The 27028-nt window shown below is 46.8% G+C and overlaps 1 pseudogene; it reads right to left on the bottom strand.

Annotated features, from left to right (window-relative positions):
- Positions 1-24245: 24245 nt before the first annotated feature.
- LOC148296544 (uncharacterized) lies at positions 24246-26030 on the bottom strand (annotated as a pseudogene).
- Between the last annotated feature and the right edge of the window lie 998 nt (positions 26031-27028).

Genomic DNA, 27028 nt, shown 5'->3' with positions numbered 1-27028 from the left:
GATAGGGATGAAAGAAAGAATCTTGTTGAACTTCAACATCAAAGAAAAATCCATATTTTCCAATATCTTATGTAATGATATTACATTGAGATCATGTTGATTAACCGGGAACCCACTTACCATTCTTGTCACAACAAGTTCACATATGGTATTGTAAGCTAGGAGTAGCTTCACCTTTTCATGGATGCCAACATGTAACTTTTACCTCGGTTGTCATCTGACACATGCTTCTTATAAGCCTTTGTCTCCTCCTCAATGGCATATAGACCAAGAGGGGTATGTGGTGGGGTTTTCTTATACACAACTAATTTCATCCAATTATAGGACAAGTTGGTGTTTGTGCATCAAACCGGATAGTTCGTGTCATCTTGGACGTTTGAGTCAAGTATCTTTGAGATTGGGTTTGTGATGGTTAATTTGAAATTCTGCAAAACGTAAATAGATTTTAATTTAGATTAATCTTCTACCAAGGACTTAGGGTCTTTAAGTCATGATGGTAGCTCCCACTATTTTTGGCAAATTTCATATCCCTCCTGAAATCCGAGAGTTTCCGTTGAAACTCTTAGTGGGGATGGGAGTCTCACTTTCACATAGTTTTCCTCAACCTAACAGTTTGTTGGATTGCTATGATACTAATGAGAGGATACTCTTATCCAATCACATCATTAATGTGAATACCCATCACTATGGCCTCTAGAGAACTAGACCTCAACCTAACAGTTTGTTGGTTTCGTTCGTCTTAGTTAAGTTATTCCCACCATGCTTGTGGGTATAGGGTTTCAAGTATGACCTCAACCTAACAGTTTGTTGGCCACACTCGTTATCTATCCGCACTACATCAAGTATGTGTAATAGGCTTCCCTTGGATGGTTACAAGTACTGGATGTTGCCTCACTGAGGTCCAACAAGGTGTAAATGTGCCACCCAATAAGAGACTACCACGGTGGAAGGCCACAAAATAGCATTCGAAGTGCCATTTCGCTTATCAACTTAATATTGCTTTGAGGGTAGTTAAATTGGTCTCATTTTAATCCAATTTTAATCCTGTTAAAATTACCTATCTAATCTCATTAAATGGTTCCCAGTGCAATATATTAGTAGCACATAATACTCCCACTAAATGTTTTAGAAATCATTTGCTTGAGATAGTGGGAATACATGATACTACTAATTGATTAATTATCATCATTACCGAACATTCCAATTGCATTGGGCTTATAGGATGATTATGGACTTTCTTGTTGATCCAACACGAGCCACCATGTTGGATCATGGTCTTGGAAGGTGATTCATTTTAATTACGCGCGCATAAAAATAAATTAGGCATGAAAGCCATTTCATTATTACATAGCCAAATAAATTAGGCATGAAAGCCATTTCATTATTACATAGCCAATCAAAATCGAATACATATCCAATAAGCGGCCAATCACATAGCTCAATTGTTTGGTCTAAGTCCATAACCATCCTTTAATTATCTAAACGCTTTAAACAATTAAACTAGCAATGTAAATACATGCTCTTGGGTTGCATACATATATATGGGTTTAATTCAAGTGGTAACTATATTCAAATAAAATAAATTTACCATGGAGTGAAAACATTTTACTACAATAGTAAATGTAATTGTAGAAACCTTTTAGGCATAGTTACATTTATCATATATTACAACTAGGTCTAAAACTATTCAACAATTAATAATGGATCCAAAGTTGATCCACTAGGGTGTGGGGTTAAAGCATGCATTTGTATAATACAAAGTGGTGATCATAATTTTTTCAACTAAGTGAATAATCATGAATGTGACTAGGTAGGCCAACCACACTCACCAAAGTAATCAAAATTAATTTTAGTGTGGTAGGTAAAGAATTAGTGATATGAATAAATTGATCAACTTTTGCATTTTATATCAAATCACTAACATTTATACCTAGAAAGCCCCACACACTCACCAAAGTAATCTTATTAATTTTAGTGTGGTGGGTAAATGTTTATTGAGTGGAAACATTTTTGAAAAACTTTTAATTTTATAATAAAACACCATCATCAACTTTTGACCTATTTTGGTGGAAAATTCCACTAAACAAAATCATCAAGATTAGCCACCTAACTTATGGATCAAAAAGATCCCATAACAAGAACATCAAGAACACCAAGAACATGCATATGAACTTATATGAATGTTCATGCTATTTCCGGAAAAATCCATATTCCATTTTAACCATCTCATGCTCTTAATATCATATATTTCATGAAGTTAAAATCATGGGAGTTTTAATGCAACTATGCTCTAATATTCATATACATATATGAACACAAAGAGAGCATCAATCATCAAAACACAAATCCGGAAATCCAAAATCCCAAACAACCCCTTTCACTCCATTTGATTTTTATTCAATCATATCAAAATAAATCAAGTATAACTATTATACTTTTAAATGAATTCACAACCCATATATGCATCTCTAAACCCCAAAAACATATCAAGTTCATGACCTATGGCTCTGATACCAATTGTAGGATTTTCAAAACATTTTTTCAAAGTTCATTTGAATATTAAACATGCATTTAATCAAATTAATCGCAGCGGAAGTCTAAGGTGGTTTTTTAAATTCAAAAACAAAACTTCTTCCAAGTATCTTAAGCCATGAACATTGATATGTTTTTCATAAATGAAAATTCAAGAGAAAGGATAAGATCTAATTACCCTTGAAGCAATTATATGAACCAATTTGTGTTTGGTCTTCTCTTGATGATTTCCTCTTTGTTGATCTCCTCTTTGATCTTTGCTCCTTAATCTTTCTCCTCCATGTGAGCCACAAAAGTATATGGCCTCTAAGTCTCCACACCAATGGAACCTTGAGATGAGAAGAAGTATCTTGAGAATACTTGGATGCTAGTGCAAGATTCTCAAGATTGGTTTCAATCTAAACCACTTTGAAAAATGAAAGTATTTCACTCTTGAAAACTCTCCTTTTTCTCTCTTTGATCTCCCAAACCTATTTGGTTGATGTTGGATTGTGTTTGTGTGTTAATGAGCTTATGGAAACAATTCCCATACACATTCACTTAACCATTTTCGGCCAAATCCCATTGGGCTTCCAAAATTGGGCCTTATGACACTTAAACCATAATTTATAGGTGTCTTAAGCCCTTGGGCTTGATACCCAACCATTTGGACTTCCCTCTAACTATTATCGAGGCCCAAATACGTTTTTACACGTAGTAAATCATCCACATCAAATCAATCAAATTGATTTCCTCATTCTCATTTGTATTACTCAAAGTTAACCATTTAAGGTGTGCGATCCATTAGGTTCTAATTAGCAAGGAAGTGGGAAAATATTAGAACTCTTTCTAACCAACTGGAATTAAAACCCCTTTTTAATTCTTCCTTTATTTGGATCGATCACAATCAATCCTAGGACTTCCACAAGCCAAGAGTGACATCTAGCAATATATCAAGGCTACCCAAGCTAACCAGAATAGATGAAGAACCTATTCAGTTGGAATTGCAATGCAATACGATCCTTCTCTTATACAATGTTTCAAATCATATTATTAGGGTACGGATTGTTTATGTCAAACCCCTAATATGATTTATAACCTCATGTGATTCAAAAGAACATGATTAAGAACAACTTTCTAAATCAAGCTCAAAATACTTTGGCCAAAGATTTACTGAATCACATCTTGAAACATTCTCCTTCTTTATCGAAAGTAGAGATTCCTTATTGTACATTCACATGCCCCTATGATGAATTAAGAGATCCCAACAACACTTAAGACAAATCTTTTACGGCTTGCCTTTAAGAGCTATCAAAGATCAATAACGCATCACAGGACAACCATGATGCCTCAGGTCTAAGGACTAATTTGCATTATTGCAACTATGAGTTCTCATTTGACATATAGATAAATACTCCATATGAGAACTACGGTTGATCGCGTTCAGTGTACTCATTCACTAATGAGCACCCACATACTTGTATTAGTGTCAACTACACAAATGGTTTGAGACTAACCATCCTCCCAATTGAGCATACATAATATGTGCTAATCTTGACGGTTTATCAATGCCCATTTGATAACCTATGATTAGGAACATTTTGGGATGCTACAGTTAGAGATTAAAGGTCTCCTGAATCTAATCTTCTTTAGATTACTTTATCTCTTATTTAGCATACCCGGGACATTTGTTTCTTTACACGATGTAAAAGATAACAAATAAGTTTGCCCTTTATATATCATATACGAAATGTATTCTAAGGAGATTACATCAAATGTATTGGCTCTTAGGGCACATTTCTAACAAGAAGACGAGTTCAAACAGGCACACCACTTATCCATCCTACACTCATCAACATCTCGACACACGGTAGACCGTGCTGGCACGCCCACGCACAACCGCAACGCACCCAAAAGCAGGAAACCGCGTGTCAACGCACATCCCCTCGGCCCGGAACTCCAGGCCGTGAGATTTGCGCGGCAGACAGATGGTGATGTAGATGAAATGGTTAAGTGGCGCGCCTGTTTGGGTTCGACTCCTAATCAAACGATTGTGGCCGAGAGAGGAACTGATCTCGGCCGTCAGGTTCACGGCCTGAGCTACAAGGCCGTTTAATGGTGGTGTTGATGGTGGATTTTGGGCGTTGCTCCGGCGCGTTGCTCAGGGAGCGACGGTCGTATGATATATGGGATGAATGAAAGAGTAACAGAGATGGTGCTCCGACGCCTTGAAAATCAAGGGTCGTATGATATATTGATGAACAGATTTTCCTTACAATCTAACACTACTCCTAGGAAAGCAAGTAAAGATATTGAAAGTGCATTGCAGGAAAATATAATTTGCTCCGTGGGAGGCTTTTGTTTGGTGTTTGAACCCTTTGAATGTAGCTTGAACTTGGTATTTATAGGAAGAGCTCTTGGAGGAGTAATCGAGGCTGAAAATCTGCATGGTGGAGCCTGATCAGAGCAAGTGGGTAGTCCAATCGACATTTGGGATCGTGAAGCATGGTGGTGTGACCCCATGAATCCTGGTAAATCTCGGCCGCCGCCCTGATCGTGGGTTCTACGCTTCTGGCTGTGGGGACGCATTTAATGCCCTTGTTTGGTGGTTGGTGATCTGACCTCAATTTGTAAGAATATTTGTAAGTATGTTTGCGCCTAAACACTCTGATTTCTGTCACCAAATCCTGACTTTAGTCACTTCCCTTCTTCCCTCGTGCATTAAATGCCCTTTTGCGACTAGTGGGTTTGCTAGTCAGAGGCGTTACTTCATTAAATGAAGCGTGGGACCCTGCTGCCATGTGACGATTTGATTCTTAATATCTTCGGTCGTGTCCCCTTTGTCCTTCGGCCTTGGCCTGATGATACCGTGGTTGTAAGGCCGAGATGACTATGCCTTCGCAACTTTTCCTTTGTTTTGAGGAAGGCAAAAGCGCCGCGTTTTGGATTGCGAATAGGTGCTGAGGCCGAGGGGGAAAACCCCTTCGGTTAGTGTACGACCGTGATTTATCAGGCACAAACATTGCCCCCACATCCCCAGATTCTTCGGTCTCGGCATGGGCAGAGGCCGAATGGATTCCAGGGGATGGACCCTTTGCATTCCTTCTGAAGTGATTAACAAGTGGTGCATTAAATGCGCAGGTCAGTCGGCGCATTTAATGCCTAAGCACGTCGTGCAGGCCATCATTGCCCAGACTTATGCGAGGCGTCGCTTCGTTTCGTCAGATGAAACTACGGCCTCTGGATTTCCGACACGTCATCGTGCTTACGATTTGTACGAGCCATCATTTTGCCTCGCCAATCGAAACGTCGGCCCCTAGGTTTCAGACATATCTTCACGTGCTCCGAGTGCGTTGTCAGGCCGTTTCGTCTTTCGAGAATCACACCTCTTGTTTTGAATTCCAGCGCTAGTATAAAAACCCTGCCTTCCTTCATTTTTCTTCACGCCTTCAAAATCCTTAAGTCCACGCTCCTCAAAAGTTCACTCTGAACTCCCTAGTTTTCTCAGCCTTCTCTCTCTGATTCTGAAACTCTCCTCTTGCTTAGTGACCTCTTTACTTGTCTTAAACATTCTTGAGCCTTTCGTTGATTCCTGGGCTTCGTTCCTCCTCTACCTCTTTTCTCCTTTATTTTAACCTGCTCTAGTGGCCCCTATTGTAGCCCTTCCAAAACCGGGGAGCCATATCCGCTGAACCTCGCGACTTGGTAGTTTGGCCAGAACCAGATGGCTCTTCCTCTCCTGCTGTCCACCAATTGTCTTTCGTCTTGGAAAGTCGACGTGAGCCAGAACCAAAATGCGGCCGAGATTCCTTCCCAACCCTGGAGGAAGATGACCTTCCTCCCTATGAGGCCGAGGAGAAACTGCAATGCGATTGATGAAGATGGGAGGGCCTGGTATGATGATTCCAACGTGGCTGTGTTAATTCGGCTGAGCACCTGGGTGGCACCCATGGCCGGAGTGACGGCCCAGGCTTCGCTCAGTTACGTTCATGCCCAGAATGACGGCCTTGGCCATGGCCTGAGTGACGACCTTGGCTCCAACCCGGCTGCACCCATGTCCAGAGTGACGCCCCCTCCCCTGGTTGGAATGACGGCCCTGGGTTCACCTGGTCGTACCCGTGCCCTGAGTGACGCCCCTTCCCCTGGCCGGAATGACGGCCCTGGGCTCACTTGGTCGTACCCATGTCCTGAGTGACGCCCATGGTGGGGCCGTGGTTAGTGAAGATATGGGTGGTGGAGATATTGCCTCAGGAAGAAATGTCTGCCTGTCCAGCGAGGGGACCACGAAGCTGATGTTCGTAGACTTAGGATGTAATCTTTTCTCATATGTATATCTATATGTTGTAATCGGCCATGACCTGGCTGTTCCTTTGTAAACTTGACCCCTTTTTAAACTAAATGAAGTATGATTTCTCTTTCCTTCTGTCTGAAAGCATGCTTTTTCTTTCATCTTCGTTGTGTTGTTTACTTCCAGTTGCAAAACCTCATAACCCATTCTCGGCCATCTCCCATAATGACGGGGTATACTTCTTTAAATACTGGCCGTTTATTGGTAGGTTGTGCCATTCTCCATCCCTATCCCTTAACTGGAATGCGCCTCGGCCCAGGATTCGTTCAATAATAAACGGCCCCTCCCAGTTAGGTGAGAATTTGCCGAACCGAGGGTCCTTAGTCCCGATAGGAAGCACGGCTCGCCATACCAAGTCGCCTTTGGCGAAAGTCTTTTGCTTGACCTTTCTGTTACAGGCCCTTGCCGCGATTTGCTTCTGTGCCTGCATTAGGTTATAAGCATCGAGTCTGGACTGCTCGAAATCTTCCGACTCCTGAGCCATAGCTTGCGCATAGTCCTTCCTTTCTTCCCCAGGCTGTTCGGTCACATGGAGAGACCGAACCTTTAACTCCATTGGAACGATGGCATCATGACCGTAGGTTAAGGCATAAGGAGATGTGCCCGTGGCCGATCGTTTTGAGACTCGGTAAGCCCAAAGGGCTTCAGGGAGTAAGTCGTGCCATGCCCTAGGTTTTTCCTCAATCATTTTCTCAAGGATGCCCTTGATTACCTTGTTGCTCACCTCGGCTTGTCCGTTAGACTTGGGGTAGTAAGGTGTTGAGTGAACCAATTTGATCCCCATTTTTTCGGTGTACTCCCGGGTCTCGGCCGATGGGAAAACTGGGCCGTTGTCGGCCGTGATAGTTTCAGGTATACCGAACCTATGGACGATGTGTTTCTCGAAGAATTTGACTACCTGTGCGCTAGAAATTGACCGATAGGACTCCGCCTCGACCCATTTAGTAAAATAGTCGGTTGCCACCAAAATCCATGCATGTTGGTTGGACGCGGCCGAATAGATTTTGCTGATGATATCCACGGCCCAACCCCTGAACGGCCATGGTTTAGTAACCGGGTGGAGGGCTTCAGCCAGTACCCTTTGTATGGGGCCGTAGATTTGACATTTGATACACCCCTTCACATACTCTATGCAATCTTTTAAAATGGTCCGCCAGTAATAGCCGTGCCTCCGAACCAACCACCTCATCTTGACGCCAGACTGTGAGCGCCGCAAATCCCCTCGTGAGATTCGGTCATGATAACCTTGATGTCTCTGGCGCTGGGACACAGGAGCAATAAGCCGTCCGATCCCTTTCGATACAGCTCGTTTTGATAAATCAAATAACACCGAGCCTGGAAGCGCGTAGTCCTCTCATGGCTGCCGGAGGGGTCGCGCAAATACTTCACTATGGGGTAGCGCCAATCGGCCTCGGCCGTGTTGACTTCGTCGGTGATCTCGGCCGATGACACTTGCGTTGTCATTCCCCGTTCAGCCAAAGCTGGCAAGGTACGCCTCTCGACTCTTATCACACGATCGTGGTCATTGTCCGGAATATTCACGCCTGATGCCACCTGGGCCATCTCATTGGCCTCATGGTTTTCGGTGCGCGGTACGTAGACAAAGGAAATCCTAGAAAATTCGTCGGCCGCATTGAGGGCCGTTACATAATACATAGTTAAATTCTCGCTCGTGCACTGGTATTCCCCGGTCAATTGGTTGATTACCAGCTGAGAATCACCATAGACCAAGACACGGGTCGCCTTCATTTCTTTCAGAATTTCGAGACCGATGATGAGTGCCTCGTATTCGGCCTGATTGTTGGTGCATTTGAAATCGAGTTGGAATGCAAATTGCCATCTTTGTCCTTGAGGGGATTCGATCACGACTCCGGCTCCGGACCTGGCCTCGGTACTGGAGCTGTCGAAGTACATGGTCCAGTAGTTCTTTTCCAAGCGGGCCATGCCGATCTCGACCTCCAACTCCTCTTCCTGCCCTTGAGCCGGGTGGAGAGCCAAGAAATCGGCCAATGCCTGACCCTTGACCGACTTTTGAGCCACATATTGGAAGGTGAATTCGGACAATGCCATCGTCCACTTCCCAATTCGGCCGCGTATGATCGGCCGAGTGAGCATATATTTGATGAGATCGGTCTTGGAGATGATCTGAACGACCGAGGGAAGCATATAATGGCGCAACTTGGTAGCCGCGAAATAAAGCACTAAGCAAAGTTTCTCGATCGGCGAATAGTTTAGCTCGGCCATGTTAAGGGTACGGCTCAGGTAGTGCACTGCTTGCTCTCGTTCCGACTCGCTGTTTTGAGCCAGCAGACAGCCGATAGAGCCCTCTGAAGCCGAAATGTAAAGCCACAAGGGTTTCCCTCTTTTCGGCGGCATAAGGACCGGTGGTTGAGATAAATATTTCTTGATATTGTCGAGGGCCGCTTGATGTTCTGCTCCCCATACAAACCGTTCCTTGTCCTTTAGTTTGAGCAGAGGAGTCAACGGCCGAATTTTCCCTGCCAAATTGGATATGAATCGCCTTAAAAAGTTGACCTTTCCGAGGAAGGACTGGAGCTCCTTCTTGGTCTTTGGTGGAGGTGCCGCCATGATGGCCGTGGCTTTATTTTTATCCACCTCGATTCCCCGTTGGTGAACCAAGAAACCGAGAAAATTCCCGGCGGTGACGCCGAAAGCACATTTCGTTGGGTTCATCTTTAGGCCGTACGCCCGCATTCGGTCGAAAGCCTGCCGGAGATGGCCTACGTGGTCAGCTCTAGATGGGGATTTTACAACTACGTCGTCGATGTAAACTTCAACAGTCCGCCCAATAAGGTCATGAAAAATAAGGTTCATAGCTCGTTGGTATGTCGCGCCGGCATGATTTAGGCCGAACGGCATGACCACCCATTCGTAGGTTATGATCGCGCCCGGACATCTGAACGCCGTCTTGTGGACATCTTCCTCGGCTATGAAAATTTGGTTGTAACCAGCATGGCCGTCCATGAAAGACAGGAGCTCATGCTTCGCGACTCCATCTACCAAGAGATCTGACATAGGCATGGGGTACTCGTCCTTGGGGGTCGGTGCAAACCCTCAAAGCTCTGGTCCTCTTCAGAACTGGCACGATGTTTGCCAACCACTCTACGTACCGGGCCATTCGGATGAAGCCGGATTTAAGGAGCCGTTCAATCTCCTCCTTGACCTTGAGTTGTACTTCGGTCGAGAACCGCCTTGGCGACTGTTGGAAAGGCCTAAATCCCTCCTTGATTTTTAATTCATGCTCAACCAAACTTCTTGGCAATCCAGGCATCTCATGGTAATCCCAAGCAAAACAATCCTTATATTCATTGAGCAGACCGATAATCTCGGCCGCCAACTCAGGGTTCAAAAGCTGGCTTACAAAAAGAGGCCGTAAATCGGCCTCGGTCCCTACATTTATTTCTATTAGAGGGTCCTGGACCTTAGGGTAGTCATCCTCTATCTCGATGGGCACTATTTCCAAGTCGTCAAGGGTCAAAGCGTCTGCCTCATCTGATTCGTGGAGGAACTCGATTAGATTGATCGGTGAGTTTGGCCGTAGGGATTCCCCCGCCCAATGTTCCAGTAGTCTTTCCAACAGGTCGGTCACGGCCGCCGCTCCTTCTTCTTTAGTGGCTTTGTCTGTCATCTTAAGGCTAGTGAGGTCGATCAATACTTCACGCGCCGAATCCTGTCGGACATTCTCGGCGCCTAACTCCAGTACTTTCTGGGCCATTGTCCTGGTTGGTCGGCCGCTTGCATCGTGGCCGGTGAGGACAACCCATCCAACGTCGTCGTCGTAAATCCGTGCTTGCACAGCGTTGGTTTCAAAGGGTTTTTCATCGGCCGGGTGTGTGGACACCCTCTGGCCATCCCAAATGAAAAGCAGTTGGAAGAGGGAGGACGGTATGCATCCGGATTGGTGGATCCAGTCACGACCGAGCAATATATTGTAGTCCACACTGGATTCGACTACGTAGAAGGCCGCGACCCTTGTCTGGTCGGCCGCGCTGATTTTTAACGGCAATACCCCGATGGTTTTAGATTTATCGCTGACAAAACTGCTCATGACCACGTCGCTGGGGATGAGGTCCTCCTTTGATTTATCCAGTTTCCTCATCAGGGAATAGGGAAGGATGTTAACCGTGGCCCCACAGTCAATGAAGACCTTGGACACGGGCACACCCTCTACATGAGCTGAGATGTACAACGGCTTGAGATGTCGGTATTTGTTCGGTTCGTCTCTAGGTATTACCTCGTTAAAAGCCACGGCCAACATGTTAAACAATTAACTCAATACAATCAAAGAGATTTACAAAAGATTAGTAAAGAACTCACATGCTTTTCTTGGTGTAGTGTGAGGCCAACACAAATGCAGAAAATTAAACCAATCTCGAGTATGCCGCACCTCTTATGCTATAAAATAAGGGACTACCTAGCAAACAACTAACAGAATTTTTTTTTTTTTTCGAAACAAACTTTCTAATCAACCCATGTAACGAGCTTTAGGTCAATGACTCCCAAATCAAATGACTTTAGGGCACTAAATGTGAAGACATCCTGAAGCACTAACTCACTCGAGTTGAAAAGGCTTGTATGTAATTTCTGACTTTTAGCTTTTAGCTCACTTCAATTTTCACCCTAGCTTCATTGAATTGTACTTTGAATTTGCATAGGGCTGTGACTTCTTTGGTCACTTTCAATATGATATACTTTTTTTTTTTTGTAACCTTTTAGTTAAATGCTAACTAATCCTATATTTTATAAAACAAAAGGATGAGCATACTCAAAACTTGTTTAACTCCCTGCAAGAATGTTGGTGTGCATGCGAAAGTCTCAAGGTGAAGCATATGACTAATCCACTAATCCAAAGTAAATAACTGTGGTTGCAAATTTCACCATAGATTTCATAATGGAAGCATGTTCAAACCTTTAAACTCACCTATGAATATCAAATTCAAAATTTAAATTTCACTATACTTTGAATTGCTCATAATTAACAAGAAGAACGAACGACTAAGATTAACAAAAATATTTTTGGATTTTTTTTTATAAAAAATTTACTAAAAGAAAACAACCTAAACAAAGTTTCCCACCCCCAAACTAGAACTCATTGTCCTCAATGTTAAGAAAATAAAACATGCAATGCACAATTAAGTAAGGAAGCATATAGAAAAGAAAAGAAAAGAAATAAATAAATAAGAGAAACAAGGAAAGGAAGAGGACTTCCCCGGTTTATTAGCACTAGCTTCATGAAGAGAGAATTGGTGAGGCATAAGGCTCTAGTGTGGGAGGCAAACCACCCCCAGATGGGGTGTGAAAATCAACAGGTGAGTGGCAGTCAAATCCGGAAAAATGACCTCCAGTGACGGTTTTTCTGCAGAAAACCGTCGCTAAAGAGTGTCAGGAACCTTTTCTCGACGAAAAATCCGATGAACAACCCTCGCAAAAGGGTTTTAGCGACGAAAAATCCGATGAACAGCCAGAATATGTTGCAGTATCAATTTTGGTATTTTGGCTCATATTTGTGTTTGTGCCTGATAAATCACGGCCATAAGTTGGCCGAAGGAGCCCTTTCTTTCGGCCCCGGCACTTGTTCGTAAAGGCTGAAACGCAGCGTTTCGCCAGGGTACTTCGCCCTCCTAAAGACAAAAGAAGAAATGCTAAGGCATGATCATCTCGGCCTCCAGCGCAGGCCGAGGCCGAGGCCAAACAAAATCGCGGCTAGAAACATTAAAGTCTGATTATCACGTGATAGCAGGGACCCAGGCTTCATTTAATGAAGTAGTGCCTGTTTAATGCAGCAAACCCACTGGCTACAAGAAAGCATTTAATGCATGAGGGAAGGTGGGAAGTGACTGAAGTCAGAATTTGGTGATGGAGATCATAGCGATTAGACTGCCCACTTGCTCCAATCCAGCTCCACCATGCAGATTTTTAGCCTCGATTACTCCTCCAGGGACTCTTCCTATAAATACAAGACTCGAGCTACATTCAAAGGGTTCAACACCAAAACAAAGCCTCCCACGGAGCAACTTATTTTTTCCTGTAATGCACTTTCAATATCTTTACTTGCTTTCCTAGGAGTAGTGGTAGATTGTAAGGAAAACCCATTCATCAATATATCATACGACCCGTGATTTTCAAGGCGCCGGAGCACCATCCTTGTTGTTCGCTCACTCACCCCAGATATCATACGACCGTCGCTCCCTGAGCATCGCGCCGGAGCACCGCCCAAAACCCACCACCTACACCATCACTCAACGGCCTTGTAGTTCAGGCCGTGAACCTAACAGCCGAGACCATTTCCTCTCTCGGCTACAATCGTTTGATTAGGAAGACGAGTTCAAACAGGCGCACCACTCAACCATCCAACACACATCAATTCATTGACGCACGGTAGACCGTGCTGGCACGCCCGCGCACAAACCGCACCGCACCCAAAAGCAGGAAACCGCGTGTTAACGCATATCCCCTCGGCCCGGAACTCCAGGCCGTGAGATTTGCGCGGCAGACACTTTTGGCACGCCCGGTGGGACTCTTGTCAAAAATTTATGGTGGAAACTAGGGCACAGGCAAAGCTCAAAAACAAAGCCGTCGAAATGACTTCCGAGACTCCTGAGTCAGCTTCACCAATCACAACTACCGAGATCGAACGTTCGGTCGGGATTTCGGCCAGCGTTCCAATAACGGCGGTTCGCACGGCCGAATCCATGCAGGAACAGGCAGTAGTGGAGGAACTGATGTCTAAGCAAGCCAACATGATAGAAACATCCTTCATGGCCGCGATGGACAGGTTCTCCTCAGAACTGCGAACGCTTTTTCAAGAGAGGATGCCGGTGGCCTCGCCGGTGACACCTCCCAGATCCGGATCGAGGGGCCAAGAGCGCGACAGAATCGAGCCCTACGGCGAAAGCAGTAGCCTCGGCGTCTCGGCCCACACCCAAGCATCAGGCTACGGCCAACATTCTTTGCCACCAACAAACAGCTGGGGGCAATCCCAGCCCACGTGGACGAATTCTGGACCAACCTATTCGGCGGAGACAACGCGCGGACCGCTCCATACTTTGGCTGTATCACTAGGGCACGGCAGCTTCACGCATCCTGCGGTCCACCCACTCGGCTCAGTTCATTCTGCCGCCGTCCACACCCATCCTGGCCCAAGCAACGCGTTCGCTGTACCATCACAACAGTACGGTCAGGGCAATCTGACCGCCTCACCACCTTTGCAGGCGTTGTCATGTCCGCTGGGTTCTCACCTTCACTATGGGTCGGCCGTTCCAGCAACAACGCATATGCACCTTGGCCAAAACCACGGTGCTCATCTGGCGTCAACCAGCTCGGTTATCCCGGCCGAGCCCTTGGTTCAAATGGCCCAGCAGGCAAGGCCTCAGAACGAGGTGCTACAGGCCACGCGGCCGTATGCAGCCCAACAGGAGGCACCACCTCAAGGGATCCGACTCGAAGACGTGCGGCGAATGATCGAGGACGGCCTAGCTCAGAGGCGGCCGGACATGCCAAGATATACGAGGCCGTACCCGCCAGAAATTGACCGGATCCCCCTTCCCCGGAACTATCGATTGCCAGAGTTCATGCTTTTTTCTGGGGATGGGCAAACTTCCTCCATTGAACACATCGGCCGTTTCACGGCCCAGTGTGGAGAGGCCGATTCGGACGCTCAGAGACTCCGACTATTTGTTCATTCTTTGACCGGCGCGGCGTTCTCATGGTTCATAAACCTTCCGCCGAACTCAATAAGGGATTGGTCTGATATGGAAAGGGTGTTCCACGAACATTTCTATCAGACCAACCGGGAAATAACGGTCGCCGAGTTGGCAAGAATGAGCCAAGCATCGGACGAATCACCTCGCGATTATCTACAACGGTTCAAAACATGTAGGAATTGGTGCCGCACGAACCTACCAGAGAGGGAGTTCGTCAAAATGGCCGAGGAAGGTTTGGAATTCGAATACCGGAAGAAATTCCAGGGAATCGAATTTCGGGACATGCATGATTTGACCAACAAGGTGGACAGATATGCGTCCTTGTTGAAAGAGGAGATGCAGAAGAAAACAGCCTCAAAGGGGACCTACTACAGGAATCCCATCGTCAGCTACGCCGAAGCAGACGATTCCGCAGAGGCCGAGAGCGATGAGGTCGAGATGAGTTCGGCCGAAGTCAGCATAGACAAGCCCTTCGTTTGCAGAGGGCTTGTTAAGACTGACAACAGCCGCACAAAAGTCCCTGACGCCAAGTTCGCAACGCGGGAAATGAAGGCCTACACTTTCGATTTAACAAGGGCCGAGGCTATCTTCGACCTGCTGGTGGCCGAGAAGAAGGTAAAATTATCCTTCGGCCATAAGACTCCGAAGCCCGAAGAACTGAAAGGGATAACGTTTTGCAAGTACCACAGTTCCTGGTCTCATAACACCAACAACTGTGTTGTCTTGCGGGACGTTATCCAGAAATTGATAGACGAGAAGAAGCTCCAGTTTCCGGAGAAGGCGGCCATGCAGGTCGACTCCAAGCCATTCCCTCCACCTGTCATTAACATGGTTGACGCCCAACTCCCGGCCGGGGATAGAGGAGTCCGCGGTTCGGCGAAAGGAAAGGAGCCTTTGGCCGAACTCGATCCGGCCCTTTGCGAGCGATGCAAGTGTGAAATCGGTCAGCCCAGGCCACAGGAGAACAAGAGGAAGGCCGCCGAGCCATCTCAAACGACCGAGAGAAGATTCGGTGGTCAGTACGGTCGATGGTCGACCAGCAGAGCTGTTTTCAGCCGACTAGGGCCACAAAACCCCAGCGCCTCGGCCAGCCATGAGAAAGAGGCCGCCCCAAGGTCGATAAAAACTTTCAAACCACCAGTCATAAAGGATGACTGTTGGTACCATGCACGGCCTGGGGGCAGGGCCGAACCACTGACGAAGACCTAGTTGAGAAGAATGCAGAGGCAGGTTCAGCAGGCCAAGATGCAGACAACCGAGGTCGAAGGCTTCAAACGCCAAAAGAAAGTGGCGACTGCTGATCGGGCCGTCCTCCAAACCAGTTGTCTCCCCGGTCGTGAGGGCAGCCAGCACCAAGCCTCTAAGGGCATGGCGCCCCAAGCAAGACGAGAGCCCCCGTGATTCGTCGGCCAAATCAGCTCAACCAAAGGCCGCGGTCATGGAAGGAACAGACGAAGGCGTCATCGACATCTACCACGGGAGGGATCCCCCTTTTTCGGCCAGCGATCTGTCCTTCCTCAAAGAATTCCATAAGGACGATTCGGCCACTGATCTATACGGCATGACCTCTGAGAGCTGAGAAATCATAGAATTGGCCCTCAAGAACACAAAGGCAGAAGCGCTCCTCATCACCAGCGGGTCTGACTCGGCCATTAAGGCCGTATACCAGGCGAACAGGGAGTCCAGAGCAAGAGGCCTGCCAAGTTATCAGCCCAACCTCGGCGGATTAGAGGCTAAAACCCCCTTCAGCAGGGGCGATTTGGAATATCTCCGCCGGTATTTTGCTGTGACGCCGGCAGACACTTTCTTTGGGTTGACGACCGAGGAAGAGGGCTGAGTACGCCGCCTGGACAATTACCTAGCAGCCAGAGACGCATTGGCAAGGGCTAGACGGGCCCTCAAAGAAGAGGTCGGAACCTCAGAACTCCCTGAGGTCAAAGCGTCCACAACCGACAGTCCAAGGGCCGTAAGGCTTATGGACGAAGGTTTTGGAGATCCTCTCTTCGGCCATGAGGCCGAGGACGACCCCACAATAGGAATCTCCGATGAAGAATATGAGGGAATCCTCGGGATGGCCGAGGAAACGGCTCTCGCCAAAGACGGCTCTGAGACCAAAGAAGAGGCCGGTAGGGGAAACCCGCAGGAGCCGGAGGAACTCGGCATCAACATGGTCTTGGTACTGCCATTCGAGTTTTCAACCCCAGGAGGACAGACCAGCGGCTTAGAAGATGACGTGCCCGAGGAGCAATTTGATCAGAGACCAAAGACGAAGGAAGAATTGCTGGCCGTAGCATTTAACGAGGTGATACTAAGAGACGAGCCGAACAAATACCGGCACTTAAAGCCGTTGTATATCTCGGCTCATATAGAGGGTGTGCCCATATCCAAGGTTTTCGTTGACTGTGGGGCGACAGTCAACATCCTTCCCTACTCCTTGATGAGAAAGCTGGACAAGTCGAAGGAAGACCTCATCCCCAGCGACGTGGTCATGAGTAGTTTTGTCGGCGATAAGTCAAAAACCATTGGCGTATTGCCCTTAAAGATTACAGTGCCCGATCAAACAAGGGTCGTGGCCTTCTACGTGGTCGAATCAAGCGTCGACTACAACGTATTACTCGGCCGTGATTGGATCCATCAATCTGGGTGTATACCGTCTTCCCTTTTCCAATTATTATTTTTCTGGGACGGCCAAAAGGTGTCTATACACCCGGCTGACGAAAAACCTTTCGAGGCCAATGCCGTGCAAGCTCGAATTTACGACGACGATGTTGGATGGGTTGTCCTTACCGGCCACGATGCAAACGGCCGACCAACCAGGACGACGGCCCAGAAAGTGCTGGAGTTAGGCGCCGAGAATATCCGACAGGATTCAGCGCGCGAAGTGTTGATCGACCTCACCAGTCTTTAAATGACAGATAAGGCCACTAAAGAGGAGGGGGCAGCGGCCGTGAGGGATTTGGTCGAGCGATTGCTGGAACACTGGGCGGCGGAATCCTTACGGCCAAATTCACCAATCAACCTGATCGAATTCCTCCACGAAGCGGACGAGACGGACGCATTAACTTTGGACGATCTAGAAACGGCGCCCGCCGAAATGGAGGATGACTACCCTGAAGTCCAGGACCCTTTGTTAGAGATTAATGTAGGGTCCGAGGTCGAGCCACGGCCTCTTTTTGTAAGCCACCTATTGGATCCTAAGTTAGCAGCCGAGGTTATCGGCTTGCTCCATGAATATAAAGATTGTTTTGCTTGGGATTATCATGAGATGCCTGGGTTGCCAAGAAGTTTGGTCGAGCACGAATTAAGAATCAAGGAGGGGTTTAAGCCTTTCCAACAGCCGCCAAGGCGTTTCTCGACCGAGGTACAGCTTAGGGTCAAGGAGGAAATTGAACGGCTCCTTAAAGCCGGCTTCATACGAACGGCCCGGTACGTTGAATGGCTGGCCAACATTGTACCGATTTTGAAGAGGTCTGGGGCTTTGAGGGTTTGCACCGATTACCGAAATCTGAACCTCGCGACCCCCAAAGACGAATATCCCATGCCTATGTCAGATCTCCTGGTGGACGGAGCCGCAAAGCACGAACTCCTGTCTTTCATGGACGGCCATGCGGGTTACAACCAGATTTTTGTGGCTGAGGAAGATGTTCACAAAACGGCTTTCAGATGTCCAGGGGCAATCGGAACCTATGAGTGGGTGGTCATGCCGTTCGGCCTAAAAAATGCCGGCGCGACATACCAAAGAGCCATGAACCTTATTTTTCACGACCTTATAGGCCGAACCGTTGAAGTCTACATCGACGATGTGGTTGTAAAGTCCCCGTCCAGAGCCGACCACGTAGGACATCTTCGACATGCTTTTGACCGGATGCGAGCGCACGGCCTAAAAATGAACCCGAAGAAATGTGCTTTTGGCGTCACCGCCGGGAATTTCCTCGGTTTCTTGGTTCACCAACGAGGAATCGAGGTGGATAAAAATAAGGCTACGGCCGTTATGGCGGCCCCTCCGCCGAGGACTAAGAAGGAGCTCCAGTCCTTCCTCGGTAAGGTGAACTTTTTATGGCGTTTCATATCCAATCTGGCCGGAAAAATTCGGCCGTTGTCTCCCTTGCTCAAACTCAAAGACACGGAGCGGTTCGTATGGGGGGCCGAACATCAGGCGGCCCTCGATGACATCAAGAAATACTTGTCCCAGCCACCGGTCCTTATGCCGCCGAAAAGGGGAAAACCTTTGTGGCTTTACATTTCGGCTTCAGAGGGCTCTATCGGCTGTCTGCTGGCTCAGAACAACGAGTCTAGGCGCGAACAAGCAGTACACTATCTAAGCCGCACCCTCAACACGGCCGAATTGAATTATTCGCCGATCGAAAAATTATGCCTAGCACTTTATTTCGCGGCCCCCAAGTTGCGGCATTATATGCTTCCTTCGGTTGTTCAAATCATCTCCAAGACCGATCTCATCAAATATATGCTTACCCGGCCGATCATTGGGAAGTGGATGATGGCATTGTCCGAATTTACCTTTCAATATGTGGCTCAGAAATCGGTCAAGGGTCAGGCTTTGGCCGATTTTCTGGCTCATCACCCGGCCCAGGGACAAGAGGAGGAATTGGAGGTCGAGATCGGTATGGCCCGCGTGGAAAAGAATTTTTGGACCATGTACTTTGACGGCTCCAGCACCGAGGCCAGGTCAGGAGTCGGAGTTGTGATTGAATCTCCCCAAGGGCAGAACTGGCAGTTCGCTTTCCAACTCGATTTCAAATGCACTAATAATCAGGCTGAGTACGAAGCGCTCATCATTGGTCTCGAGATTTTGAAAGAAATGAAGGCAACCCGTGTTTTGGTCTACGGCGACTCTCAGTTGTTGATTAACCAGTTAACTGGGGAATACCAATGCACGAGCGAGAATCTGGCCGTGTATTATGTGACGGCCCTCAACACGGCCGATGGTTTTTCTAGAATTTCCTTTGTTCATATACCGCGCACCAAAAACGGCGAGGCCAATGAGATGGCCCAGGTAGCGTCTGGCGTAAACATCCCAAGCACCGACCGTGATCGCGTGATAAGAATCGAGAGGCGTACCTTGCCAGCCTTGGCCGAACGAGGAATGACAGCGCAAGTGTTTTCGGCCGACATCACCGACGAGATCAACACGGCCGAAGCCGACTGGCGCTACCCCATAGTGAGGTATCTGCATAACCCTTCTGGCAGCCATGAAAGGACTACACGTTTCCAAGCTCGGTGTTATTTAATTTATCAGAATGAGCTGTACCGAAAAGGATCAGACGGTTTATTGCTCCTATGTCCCAGCACCGAGGACATCAAGGTTATCATGAGTGAATCTCACGAGGGCATTTGTGGTGCTCACCAGTCTGGGGTCAAAATGAGGTGGTTGGTTCGGAGGCACGGCTATTACTGGCCGACCATTTTGAAAGATTGCATAGAATATGCAAAGGGATGTATCAAGTGTCAAATCTACGGCCCCATACAAAGGGTACCGGCCGAAGCCTTCCATCCGGTCACCAAGCCATGGCCATTCAGAGGGTGGGCCGTGGATATCATCGGCAAAATCCATCCGGCCGCATCCAACCAACATGCTTGGATTTTGGTGGCGACCGACTATTTCACCAAATGGGTCGAGGCCGAGTCCTATCGGTCAATATCCAGTACACAGGTGGTCAAATTCTTTGACAATCATATCATTCATCGGTTCGGTATTCCAGAAACTATCACGGCCGACAACGGGCCGGTATTTGCATCAGCCGAGACACGGGAGTACACCGAGAAAATGGGAATCAAATTGATCCACTCAACGCCTTACTACCCTCAATCTAACGGGCAGGCCGAGGCAAGTAACAAAGTAATCAAGGGCATCCTTGAGAAGATGATCGCGGAAAAACCTAGGGCGTGGCATGACTTGCTCCCCGAAGCTCTTTGGGCTTATCGAACCTCAAAACGGTCGGCCATAGGCACATCTCCTTACGCCTTAACCTACGGTCACGACGCCATCGTCCCGATGGAGTTAAAAGTTCGGTCTCTTCGTGTGGCCGAGCAGCCTGAGCGTGAAGGGGGGGGTTATGCCCAAGCCATGCCTCAGGAGTCGGAAGATTTGGAGCAATCTAGACTCGACACCCATAACCTGATGCAGGCACAAAAGCAAATCGCGGCGAGGGCTTACAACAAAAGGGTTAAGCAAAAAGCTTTCGCCGAGGGCGACCTAGTGTGGCGAGCCGTGCTTCCTATTGGGACAAAGGATCCTCGGTTCGGCAAATTTTCGCCCAACTGGGAAGGACCGTTCATTATCGAACGAATTCTTGGCCGAGGTGCATTTCAGTTAAAAGATAGAGATGGGGAATGGCATAACTTGCCGATCAACGGCCAATATTTGAAGAGATATATCCCATCATTATGGGAGACGGCCGCGGAAAGGTTGTGAAATTTGCAAATATCGAAGTGGAGTATGCAACATAATGAAGGCAAACTAAAGGAAATCATACTTCATTTTATTCATTTAGGTTGAAAAGGGGGGTGCGTTTACAAGGGGACGGCCAGGTCTTGGCCGAGTACAAACACACATAAGAAAAATCGCATCCTAAATTCTCGCGCTTCGGTTCCTTGGTCTTCTTACTAGACAATCCGACGCCTTCCCCCGAGGCAGGACCTTTGCCACCTATATCGCCATCAGCCACGGCCAGCCTAAAGCCAAGACCGTCACTCCAGGCCGTGGAATGCCACTGCCACTCCGGTCGTGGCAAGCAGTCGCCATTCCGGCAGTGACAGCGGTTGTCGTTCAGGGCGCGGTAGCGACCATCACTCTGGACGTGGTAAGCGGTCGTCATTCCGGTTATGATGGGAGCCATCACTCCAGCCTTGGTGAAGGCCGCCACTCCGGCCATGGATGTGACCCGAGTATTCAACCGCATAAATTCGGCCACGTCGAGGTCATCATCCCAGATCTTCTCGCCCTCATCAAACTGCCAAGTCATCTGGACCAGGCCAAACTGCCAAGTCATGCGACTCAGCAGGTTTGGCTCCCTGGTTTTGAGGATGCTGCAATAAGGATCATTAGGGCAGTTGGATATAAGGGAGGGCGAAGCCCAGGAATCAAAGAAGGGTTCCAGAGCAATTGAGGCAAGAAGGTTCACTGGATAATAATAATTTTAAGTTTGAAGAACGAGGGTTAAGAAAACTGGGGAAGGACGACAGTATGAACCTTTGAAAATTTTGAACTCAGGGAATTTTGGGAGTGTGAAGGAAAACATGAAGGATGTTTTGGGTTTTTTATACTGGCGCTAGAATTCAAAACGGAGGTACGATCTCGAAAGATGAAACGGCCTGACAGCGCACTCAGAGCACGCGAAATTATGACAAAGACATGGTGGCCGACGTTTCGATTGGCAAGGCAAAGTGATAACTCGTGCGAATTAAGAGCGCGATGACACGTCGAGAATCTAGAGATCGTCGTTTCATTTGACGAGGCGAAGCGACGCCCTGGGCAATGATGACCTACACGACGTGCTTGAGGCATTAAATGCGCCGACTGGCCTGCGCATTTAATGCCCCAGTTGTCAATCACTTCATAAAGGAATGCAAAGGGTCCATCCCTTGGAATCCATTCGGCCCCTACCCATGCCGAGGCCGAAGAATCCAGGGATGTGGGGGCAATGTTTGTGCCTGATAAATCACGGCCATAAGTTGGCCGAAGGAGCCCTTTCTTTCGGCCCCGGCACTTGTTCGTAAAGGCTGAAACGCAGCGTTTCGCCAGGGTACTTCGCCCTCCTAAAGACAAAAGAAGAAATGCTAAGGCATGATCATCTCGGCCTCCAGCGCAGGCCGAGGCCGAGGCCAAACAAAATCGCGGCCAGAAACATTAAAGTCTGATCATCACGTGATAGCAGGGACCCAGGCTTCATTTAATGAAGTAGTGCCTGTTTAATGCAGCAAACCCACTGGCTACAAGAAAGTATTTAATGCATGAGGGAAGGTGGGAAGTGACTGAAGTCAGAATTTGGTGATGGAGATCAGAGCGATTAGACGTGGACATTCTCACAAGAATTCTGACAGCCTGAGATATTGGTTCACCAGCTATCCAGGCCATAAATGCGTCTCCACGGCCAGAAGCTCAGAACCCGATCAAAAGCGGCGGCCGAGATTCACCAGGTTTTCTGGGGTCACACCACCATACTTCACGATCCCAAATGTCAATTGGACTGGCCACTTGCTCCAATCCAGCTCCACCATGCAGATTTTTAGCCTCGATTACTCCTCCAGGGACTCTTCCTATAAATACAAGACTCGAGCTACATTCAAAGGGTTCAACACCAAAACAAATCCTCCCACGGAGCAACTTATTTTTTCCTGTAATGCACTTTCAATATCTTTACTTGCTTTCCTAGGAGTAGTGGTAGATTGTAAGGAAAACCCATTCATCAATATATCATACGACCCGTGATTTTCAAGGCGCCGGAGCACCATCCTTGTTGTTCGCTCACTCACCCCATATATCATACGACCGTCGCTCCCTGAGCAGCGCGCCGGAGCACCGCCCAAAACCCACCACCTACACCATCACTCAACGGCCTTGTAGTTCAGGCCGTGAACCTAACAGCCGAGACCATTTCCTCTCTCGGCTACAATCGTTTGATTAGGAAGACGAGTTCAAACAGGCGCACCACTCAACCATCCAACACACATCAATTCATTGACGCACGGTAGACCGTGCTGGCACGCCCGCGCACAAACCGCACCGCACCTAAAAGCAGGAAACCGCGTGTTAACGCATATCCCCTCGGCCCGGAACTCCAGGCCGTGAGATTTGCGCGGCAGACAATTTGAACTTCCAATCCACCTAAAACACAATGTAGGCCATATGGGACCCCCAAACTTAGTCCAAATCATTACCATAACCATTTGCAACATGTCTGAAACCTTGAATTCACGTGAAACACTTCATAGTGAAAATTATGAGGAGAATCCAAAAATGACCATAATCGTGCCAAAAGGAAAATTTTCACAATAAAGTTCTCCAAACTAAACCAGCACCCAGAACAACTTCTTGAGACCATATGTCACGTGCAGGGGCCACTCCTTGGCGCGAAAGAATTAAGAAAATGATGTTCTGCATAGGAAAACTTCACAACTTCTCCAACAAAAACAGCAACCAAAATAACCTTTCCTCTTGCATTATTTCAACTCTTGGCCATTGCAAACCCAACAAAAAGGCATATGTGAGTTGTTTGGTATCCTTGTGCACAAAAGCCTTATGGCTTGGCTCTCAAGCCATAAAATCTACTCCCTGAAGTTAGCCTAGGTGTATGGACACCCACAAAAACTAGTTTGTAGCCTTAGGAGCATTGGATCAAAATTTGGGCATTGAAACCTTGAAAATACCTATAAATGCAGGTTGTTTATTCTGGAACTGTAAGTTGCTGCCTTCCCTTGCTTTGTGGTCCAAATGAGCCATGCCAACACATTCAAAAAGACTCCGAAAACATGCTTGGAAGTCTTTGACTTGTTCCTACACACACAAAATAATCAAATCAAATGAAACCTAAAAGACAGCAAAAGAAACAAAAACTGGAAATTAACTAGGAAAAGTAAGAAAACTTGGGTTGCCTCCCAAGAAGCGCTTGTTTTAAGTCATTAACTGGACTTAAAAATGGTACTTATGGACATGGTGATGGAATGGTGTCAAAGAATGACACCACCTCTTGAGGATCAAAGTGAGATTTTAGATAATGCTTGAGGCGATGATCATTCACTTTGAATTGGGTCCCAGTTGACATGTTCTGAATCTCTACAGCACCATGAGGAGAAACTTGAGTGCCAAGGAAGGGGCCTGTCCATTTTGAACGCAATTTGCCCGGAAAGAGTCGAAGTTTGGAATTATAAAGCAATACTTTCTCTCCTGTCACGAATGTCTTCCTGGAAATAGCTTGATCATGCAACTTTTTGGTCTTTTCTTTATATATCCTTGCATTCTCATACGCCTCATGTCTGAGCTCCTCGAGTTCATTGTTCTCATTCTGAACCACTGTGATTCCAGATTTCTTGGGGACGACTTGGACTGGGCTAACCCACTTGCTGTCAGAGATGGGATAGATCACACCTACATTAAGAAGTTTTAAAACTTCACCTCGGACTACCTCCTTCATGTTAGGATTCAATCTTCTTTGCGCGTCAATGGTAGGCTTAGAACCATCCTCCAGTAAAATTCGATGCATGCACATGGATGGACTAATGCCTTTAATGTCAGGTATGGTCCATCCTAAAGCTGTTTTGTACTCTCTCAAAACACGCAAAAGCTTTTCTTCCTCAGTGACAGTCAAATAAGAAGCAATGATCACAGGAAGTGTATCTGATTCTCCCAGAAAGGCATATTTCAAGTGTTCAGGTAATGGCTTGAGCTCCAGCTTTGGAGGTTTCTCAACAGAAGGCAAAATAGGGGCGCTAGGTGTCCCTAGTGGCTCATTTGTGTGATGCCACCTTGGGAACTGAATAGGTGCTAAATCCAAAGCTACTACAAGGTGTTGGGCCTCATTGGAATATGATATTAGCTACGGGTTGGCTAGGCATGTGACAAGTTTGTCCTTGTTTACATTAGCTAGGAAAGTGGTGTGGGTAATAGTATCAATGGGATCTACACAGAAACACTCGTCCATCTCCACAGGCTTCTTAATGGCTTCAAACACCTTGAACTCAACAGTTTGTCCTTGTACAGTCATGGACAATAAACCTTTCTTCACATCAATGACGGTGCCAGCAGTAGCCATAAAAGGACGTCCCATAATGATGGGAACTTCTCTATCTTCCTCCATGTCAAGGATGATAAAATCTGCTGGAAGCACAAATTGATCCACTTTGATTAGTATATCTTCAACGATTCCAAGTGGATATTTGATAAACCTATTAGCCAGTTGCAAGGTCACAGAAGTTGGTTTGATCTGTCCAATGCTTAGTTGCTGAAATACAGAGTAAGGCATTAAGTTAATACTTGTACCCAAATCAATTAAAGCCTTTTCAATATGTAAATTTCCAATAATGCAAGAAATTGCAAAACTCCCTGGATCTTTAAGTTTTGGTGGCAATTTCTTAAGGAGAACTGCACTGCATTCCTCAGACAACATCACTTTCTCATGTGTAGCAAACTTTCGCTTGTTTGTGCAAACATCCTTGAGGAACTTAGCATAAGCTGGGATTTGCTTCACAGCATCCAACAATGGAATATTTATTTCAACCTTTCTAAATAATTCCAGAATATCCATTGTTTGTTGATCTCTCTTGTGCTTCTATAGTCTTTGCGGAAAAGGAACCTGAGGCACATATATTCACTCCTTGATAGGGGCAATTGCTGTAGGTTCATTGGTAAGCTCAATAGCTGATGTAGGGACCTCTCTAACATTCGTTGTGGTAGGGATAGGGTGTGGCTGAAGTGTGTTGGTGTCTTCCATGTCTAACTGAATTTCAGCAGCTTGTTTTCCCTCTGTTTCAGCCTTAGAAACTTCTTCAGGTCTAGCCTCATAAGTTCGGCCACTCCTCAATGTTTTTATAGCCTTAATGTGCTCATAGCCTCTTGGATTGACTTCAGGTTGGCTAGGTTACTTACCTTTCTGTTTGAGCCTAATAAATCTCGGCCGAGGAAGCTGATCGAAGGAACTTCTTCTCGGCCCTAGCACCTACCCACGGCCGAATGTTACAAGTCATTGTTCGCTTCCTTTTGTTAACAACAAAGGTGAGCTTATAAGGCAAAGTCATCACGGTCTCGGTAATACTAGCCGAGGACAAACTCCTCAGATACACGGCCAAGATAGGAAAAGTTAAGCGGCGTCACCACGTGGCGTCAAGGTCCCACGCTTCATTTAATGAAGTAGCGCCTCTGACCACAGCAGAAAGCCCATGATCCACATAGGAGCATTTAAAGAGCCAAGAAAGAAGGGACGTGATTGAAGTAAGGGTATGGCGAGTAAAATCAGGAATTAGGTGCGAAAATCTCACGACTTGTAAGATTAAGTAACCAACCCTCAGACCAAGGCATTAAATGCTCCTCCAAGGCCTGAGATGCAGAGCCCACCATCAGGGCGGTGGCCGGGGTTTATGGGGGTCGCACCACCATGCTTCACATTCCCAAATGTCGATTCGACTACCCACTAGCTCTGATCAACCTCACCAAGCAGATTTTCAGCCTCATTGTCTTCTCAGGACCTTCCCTACAAATACTAGGCTCCAACTACATTTGAAAGGGTTCAAACACCAAACACAAGCCTCCCACGGAGAAAATTATATTTTCGTGTCATTTATCTTCTTGTAATGCACTTTCAATACCTTTACTTGCTTTCTTCGGAGTAGTGGCAGCTTGTAGGAAAATTCATTCATCAATATATCATACGACCCTTGATTTTCAAGGCGCCGGAGCACCATCCTTGTTACTCTTCCATTCATCCCATATATC

The sequence above is a fragment of the Prunus avium genome, chromosome 2, assembly GCF_965620075.1.
Source record: "Prunus avium chromosome 2, drPruAviu1.hap1.1, whole genome shotgun sequence".
NCBI classification, from domain to species: Eukaryota; Viridiplantae; Streptophyta; class Magnoliopsida; order Rosales; family Rosaceae; genus Prunus; species Prunus avium.
The sequence above is the reverse complement of the archived record's forward strand: the minus strand, read 5'-3'. Positions and strand labels throughout refer to the sequence as shown.